Source organism: Octodon degus, unplaced genomic scaffold (genome assembly GCF_000260255.1).
Source record: "Octodon degus isolate 3935 unplaced genomic scaffold, OctDeg1.0 scaffold00160, whole genome shotgun sequence".
Classification (NCBI taxonomy): Eukaryota; Metazoa; Chordata; class Mammalia; order Rodentia; family Octodontidae; genus Octodon; species Octodon degus.
The window spans coordinates 879,267-886,494 of NW_004524736.1; the positions used below are offsets into that span (position 1 = coordinate 879,267).

The following is a 7,228-nucleotide window of genomic DNA, read 5'->3' on the forward strand; positions in this document are numbered from 1 at the left end:
CTACTAGATGGGACTTGTAGTGTGATCTGCCTGTTTACAGCCTCCTAAGAGCTGGGATTACAGAGTACCCTGGGGGGGTGTGGTAGGCAAGGCAGGTGGGAGATTAAACCCCTGACCCTTGCACCTGCTTGCAGGTGCTTTAATCTGCTGAGCTATTTGGCCGGCCCTTTGTTTTTTATTTCTTAATTTTATTCTTTTTTAAAGATAATAAAAATGTGAAAAAAATTAGAAATGATACAGAATTTCACTAAACAAAATGGTGGAAATTCAACAATGGTTGTAATATTGCTTATTGTTGTCTTTAAATTGTTCAGATTACCAAGATTATGCTTTTATGGTTATGGTTGAGGATTAACCATGACATTATTCACAAAGAATTTTTAAATTATTTTTCATCTCCAAATCCTGTTGTCTATGTCATTTCTGGGTCATTTTCTATTTACTCTTTTTAACTTGCAATAAGTCATAATTTTCAGGGGTTTTTACCTTCTGATAATTTTGGCCTCGGATAGCATTATATTTTGTTGGATGCTGGAATTACTGAAGAATTACTGAATTTATAAGAGCACTGGGCTTTGTTCTGGCTGATGAAGTGTTGAGTTAATCTGCATAACGTGTTACCTGTTGTTAGGCTTTATTAGTGGTCCAGAACAGCCTTTGGAGTTAAATTTAGCATCATTATGAAGATAATTAGCTTCTAAGTTCTCTACACAATACCCACAGTATTTATGAGCTCCTTGTGCTCTGATTGCCAAAACCCAAACTATTCCTAAGTATTCTCCAGTAACTGCTTGGCCTTCTTCTTCATAGGAGTGAGATACCTTTAACTTAAAGTTTGCTCACATAAAGTTAGACAAAAATTCAAGCTCACTCCATGGCAGATTTCTGCAATTGTATCTTTCTCTGTGCAAATTTATTTGGCTGTTATTCTGTACCAAGACTCTATGTAGGTATCATAGAGGTATTATAATTTTATTATAACAAACATGTCACCCATGGAAATTACTAGATTTTTGGGGGGCTTCTCCTCCCTCCACAGAAATCTAGAAATATGTCCAGGGTGTCACTGGGACAAGCATAGACCTCCCATTGTGCCCATACCTCTGAAGTACCTCTTGCTCGAAGTGAACCTGAGTCGTCTAGTCACCACCTCCTCAAATTCCCTTCTGGACAGTAAATGCTGAGGTTCTCACTGCCTCATGGTCCTTTGCCTCTGACGAACAACTGATCAGGCAGATTGCAGCTGTTCTGCCATTTTGTCTTTTCCTCTTTCTATTTTTCTCCAGCCCTGTGCTGAAACACCTGGCAGGAGATTGGAGGCTCACTGCAGGGGACTCCAATAATGTTGTGATTTGCATTTTAAAATAACTGGCATCCTTCTTAGTTCTAAAAGGAGCATGCTGATTTTGATTGCTGAAAACACAAAGAATGACTAAATAAATAAAACCATTATTATACACCTGTAAAAATATAAGAAATGTGATTTTAAAAGCACTGAATTTTTTCACAACAAACTAAGCAAAATTCTCTTTATCACCAAAAGTAACTTCTAGAGAACCAGTATGGTAGCTAGTAAAGATGCTGGAAGCATTTTGTTCCTTTCAGAAAAGAGTAGGTCTGTTAATGTTTTTTTGTTGTTGTTGTTTGTTTGTTTTTTGTTTTTGTTTTTGTGGAACTCAGGCCCTTTTGGAAGCGCTTATTCTACTGAGCTATCTCCCTGGCCCCTCTGTTAATGTTTTATTTGCTGGTCTGAGGATAAAGAAAATGTTTTAGTGTGGAGAGTTATAACAAACACACTCATATATATATATTATATATATGATTTACAAAATCAATGCAATTTTTTTCCATAAGCACAGTGATAAGCCAAAGTAGTATTTTATTTCGCTTGAGAATTAAGTTTAAAAAATCCCACCAACTTAAAAATTTCAGAACAATAGACCTCTACACAAAATTGTTTCTTCATTTCTATCACCCATGTTGTTTGGAAAACTGACGGACAAGATATTATTATACAGTGACCTTAGGGTTTAGGAGACCCATTTTGTGTTCTCCTTGTGGCCAGAGCAAATCAAAACTATAGTAAAAGTGTAGGACGCACAAAAATAAATCACTGTTGAATAGAGCTCAGTATTCAATATTGAAAATATATAAGAACATAAGCTACATTGCGCAAGGTTTAGAAAAACACTAAACATAGAGATAAGATTTTCAAAATTTTAAATTAATATAATAATTATTAGAGAATATAAAACAAATAGAACTTTATTAGAATAAGCAAACAAACAGGAATTAATGGAAGAAATAATAATGCTTTATTTCAAAAGATAAAAGAGATTTCAAATGTTGAGCAATGGAAAACACGATAAATCAGAAAACCTCAGCAAATCTTTTACCAGAAGATTAATTATGTAGAATAATTTAGTAAACATGAACTATATATGAATAAATTGCTAAGAATATGTATGTACACAGAAAAATATGATGGGAAGATAAGAAGAGAATGAGATTTATGTAGGATGTACCACTACAGTGTAATTAGGGCTGGCCAAATAGCTTAGCATATTAAAGTACCCACAAGTAGGCACACGGGTCAGGGGTTCAATCCCTGGGCCTGCCATGCCAGCCCTGCACCCGGGGCATGCTGAGATGGCAATTGGGACTGGGCGTGGTAGCGCGCACCTGTAAGCCCAGCTCTTGGGAGGCTGTAAACAGGTAGATCACTATGAGTCTGATCTAGTAATGAGAACCTGAACATCCTGTAGACCCTTCCTTAAAAAGACTAAAAACAAAATAAATAAAATAAAGTGTAATTATACTTGCATGATAAAACAATATCTTTATGTGGATAAAGATAATATTTAAAATGTAGTAATAGCTGAGGATCTTCTAGCATTAAGAGAACATAGATTTTCAATTGTAGAAAGAATAATCAAATTCATATCAGTTGAGCAATTGTAGTTATATACCTAACAACAGTTTTCAAAAAGTAGAACTCAAAGTACAAAGATCAGAACCATAGCCAAGTACAGATCAGAGAACACAGGCTATGTATAAATTAATATCAAATAAACAAACTACAGATATTTTAGTAAAGAGCCCAAACACGAGTGAAAAATTCATTTCTATAATTAAAATTATAAAATTTAAAATCACGTTATCTATAGCTCCATTAAGTTTGTGAAGTGAACAAGTATTGTTTTTTGTCTTTTGGAGACAAGATTTCACTATGGGGTTCAGGCTGTCCTTGAACTTACTTTATAGCTCAAGCTGGCTCAGAACTCACAGTGATCCTCCTGCCTTAGCCTCCATCCTGAGTGTTGGGATTATAGGTATATGCAACCACACCTGGAAAACTGAACAATTATTAAACACGCAGAAAATGAACAGCATCTCAGAAGAGAAATTTCTGAAATATATTCTTATAGAAGAAGACTACTGAATTTAGAAGGAAGAGCTAGTATGCAAGATATGAGGGAAAGATGATGCCAATGTAGTGTGTACATGATGTATGAAAACTTTGTTACTATGTACTACTACTAATAAGCCATAACAGTGACTTGCTGTCCTTTAGATAGAAAATATCCCCCAAGCCTCAGGTGTTCAGGGTTCAGGCTTTGGGAGGTGACTGTACCACCTGGGACCTCTAGCTGACTTGCTGTTCAGGATGCTGGTCAGCTGTGGACTGCAGAGGACTTATCCTGGGCGGGAATCTCCCTGCCTGGCTCTTCTACAATCTCGGCTTCCTAATTACTGTGGTGTGAGTAGAAAAATAGGCAAGTCATTCAGTTAAAAATACAACAACAGTGGGGCTGGGGAGATAGCTCAGTAGAATAAGCGCTTGCCTGGCAAGCGCAAGGGCCTGAGTTCAATCCCCAGTTCCACCAAAAAAAAAAAAAAAATAATAAAAAATAAAAACCAAAAGCAACAACAATAATGAATGAGGTGAGTATTAGAAATAGATCAATTAGACACAGAATAAGATGCCTAAAAATGCTTATTAGGAGTAGCAATTATATTACATATTACTTCAACTGCAAAATAGTCTATTGGCAGCTTTTCAAGGAGAAATTGACATACCTATTATTCTACGTACATCACAAATTTACATAAAGAAATGTCAAAAAATGCCTGTGTGTGAGGTGTTTGACAGTGTCATTAAGGAGCTTCTTTCTGTGGACGAAGTAGATTCTTGTTCAAAAAAGCTAAGCAATGTGTGCTCTTCTCAAGAACATGCAAAATACTTGTGTGTGTTGGCCTGTATCAGGCCGAAAAGCAGTAGAACACTCTTCAAAGACACTGAACATTATTACCTAGAATCTTTGAAAAAACAATAAAATGTAAACTAAAAACAAGGGCAAAAAAGAAAAAACTGTAATGCATTTGTATACAAAGAAGAAAAAATATTTTTTAATGGCACAAAGGTCAGCCAATTGATAGGTTTTTAGTAGAAATTCAGAAGTCCAAAATAAAGGGAAAAATAAATTGGTATCTGTCAAAAGATGTAGATCAATTGATATTCCTAAGAATTTTATAATTAGATACAACTATATTATATAGCATTAATGATTAAATGATAAAATGTTAGATATCACATTTGAAAATATTTTAATTAAGTTTTGAAAATAGAAAAGAATAAAAGATCAGTATAACACCTTTTTAAGGTTTCAAACTACAGCTTAAACCTGATATTATCAAAAATCTCATTTTTCCAATGAGTCATCTGAGGCACAGAAACTGAAAAAGATACAGAAGAACACAGAACTTGCTCAGTTCTGAGTGGGGGTTCTGAGAAGGCTAGCTTAAAGATTGCATTGTTAGCCACTAAATACCTTTATGTATTTGGTAAGAGGAGAGCCGGATATTTAACAGATGGTAAGCAAACAAACATAAGAAAAAAAAGATGGGGTGCAGGGAGATATCTCTGTGGTCTAAGTGCCCGCCTGGTAAGTGCAAGGACCCAGGTTGGATCCCTGGTCCACATGCCATGCTGGTCCCACGCTGTGCTGGCCACTAAAACTGGGCAGGGTAGCACACGCCTGTAATCCCAGTGCCAGGAAGACTGACACAGGAGAATCACTACAGTATTGATTCACACTGTGTACCAAGATAATAAATAAATAAATAAATAAATAAATAAATAAAGGGGTCCACATAGGGTTTGGATGATAGCTCAGTTGCATAAAGCACAAGGTCCTGAGTTCAATCTCAGGCACCCAAAGCAAACAAACAAAAACTAATACAAGGGGCTGGGGAGATGACTCAGTGGAATAAGCGCTTCCCTGGCAAGCATTAGGGCTTGAGTTCAATCCTTGGTTCTGGAAAAAAAAAAGAGCAAATATTAATACAGAATGGAGTTGATCAACCTTGTTAAGTTCTCTGAATATTCGAGGTATGATGGAAAAAAATTGGTGATGTGGGCCTGAGAAATGTGATATTTGGCACAAACTATTATGAATGAAAGAGTGAATGTAAATGCAAAATAATACTGTAATCATTGTGCATCATAAGTTCTAAATATTGGTGAAAAAAGTATTTCTGGAGAAAACACGTCATTGAAATTGAGTCAAGAAGAAATATCCTGTATGTAGAAAGATCCATTCAGTCAGCATGTGTACAGCTTTCATATGCAGACATGCAACCAAAGCATCACGAGCAGCTTCAGAAAGACTTTTATTAAAAATTAGGGATCGCAAGGTTATATATTCTCTCAAGGAAAAGAACAACGTGCTTCCATGAACTAAGTATGTGGGCAATCAAATTGTGCGGTGTGCAAAAAGGAATGTCACAAATCACACTCATAAATGAACAATGTAAAAATCATAAACATGATTTTAGACATCTCAATTTCATAGTGCAAAATAATACATAAAATAAAAAATCCAATCTACCCAATTAATTTAAACACATTGATGTAAGAAATCCAGCAGTGAAATATATTATAGCAAGAAATAAGGGGAATTTTTTTATTATTTAAAATATACACATATATTTACTGAATTAAGTAAGATTCATGACCAGACTTAGAAATTTCCTTAGGAGAAAACATCACAGAAATGAAGAGCAAGGTTCATCCCAGAAATATCTGATGAGTGCTCTCCAAGCGCTCAAGTATGAAATACAAGGAAAGTCTAAGGTGCTTCCACCGAGCAGAGAAGGCGAAGGAGACAGGGTTTCATGTTTGTTGGCATTAAGAATAAGCTTGGTGCTCGCTTCGGCAGCACATATACTAAAATTGGAGCGATACAGAGAAGATTAGCATGGCCCCTGCACAAGGGTGACACACAAATTTGTGAAGCGTTCCATATTTAAAAAAAAGAAAAGAACAAGCTTGGCCAAAGCCATCTGAGACCGACAGTTTTTACCAAATAATTCTGCACCATTATTAACTCGAGATTCTCCCTGATATTGGTAATTGTTCTGTTATTGCATAACATGTTACTATGTGTATATAGTGGGTGTAGGGTATGTGGAAACCCTTAGCCAATTTTTGGAAGTCTTTCATAAGAATAAAAGTATTTCAAAGACAAAACAGAACAATAATTTTTAAAACCAAGAAACAAGTTGATGCTTTCTCTAGCTCCTTTTTAAACACTGAAATTAGAGATTCCAGCCAGTTGCTGGTAAAATAAAACTTTAAACATTACTGGGCAAGTTAAAGAAAAAACAAAACAGGAAATGGTGACACACAACTGTGATCCCAGCACCTGGGGACATGGGTGCAGGAAGGCTTCAAGTTCAAGAAAACCTGAGTAATTTCATGATTTAGTGATGAGAGAGAGAGAGAGAGAGAGAGAGAGAGAGAGAGAGAGAGAGAGGCAGAGACAGAGACAGAGACACAGAGAGACAGAGACAGAGATGAGTCACAGAAAGGCAGAGACAGAAACAGAGAGAAGGGATAGAGAAAGTGAGATAGAGACAGAGGGACAGAGAGACAGAGAAACAGAGAGAGACTGAGGGGAAGACAGACAGACAAAAAGAGAGAGAGAGAGAGAGACAGACAGACAGACAGACAGACAGACAGACAGACAGACAGGTTATTGATGTAGTTCAGAGCAAAGGCCCTGGGTTCCATCACCATTACTGCCCAAAACAAAAAAAAAGAATAAATGAAGCTTTCACTTGAGAGTTTAGAATTGTCTATATCTCAGCACTATTGACAGGTAAATTATAAAATTAAACATAAAAATTGAGTAGTATCCATTAATGTTACCATATGTAAAATTTA

The 7,228-nt window shown here is 36.0% G+C and overlaps 1 non-coding gene across 1 annotated transcript; it reads left to right on the forward strand.

The window, feature by feature from the left end:
- Nucleotides 1-6,205: 6,205 nt before the first annotated feature.
- Nucleotides 6,206-6,312, forward strand: LOC111813041. The gene has a single exon (XR_002818386.1). It is a non-coding gene; the product is annotated as a U6 spliceosomal RNA (small nuclear RNA).
- The last annotated feature ends 916 nt before the right edge of the window (nucleotides 6,313-7,228 follow it).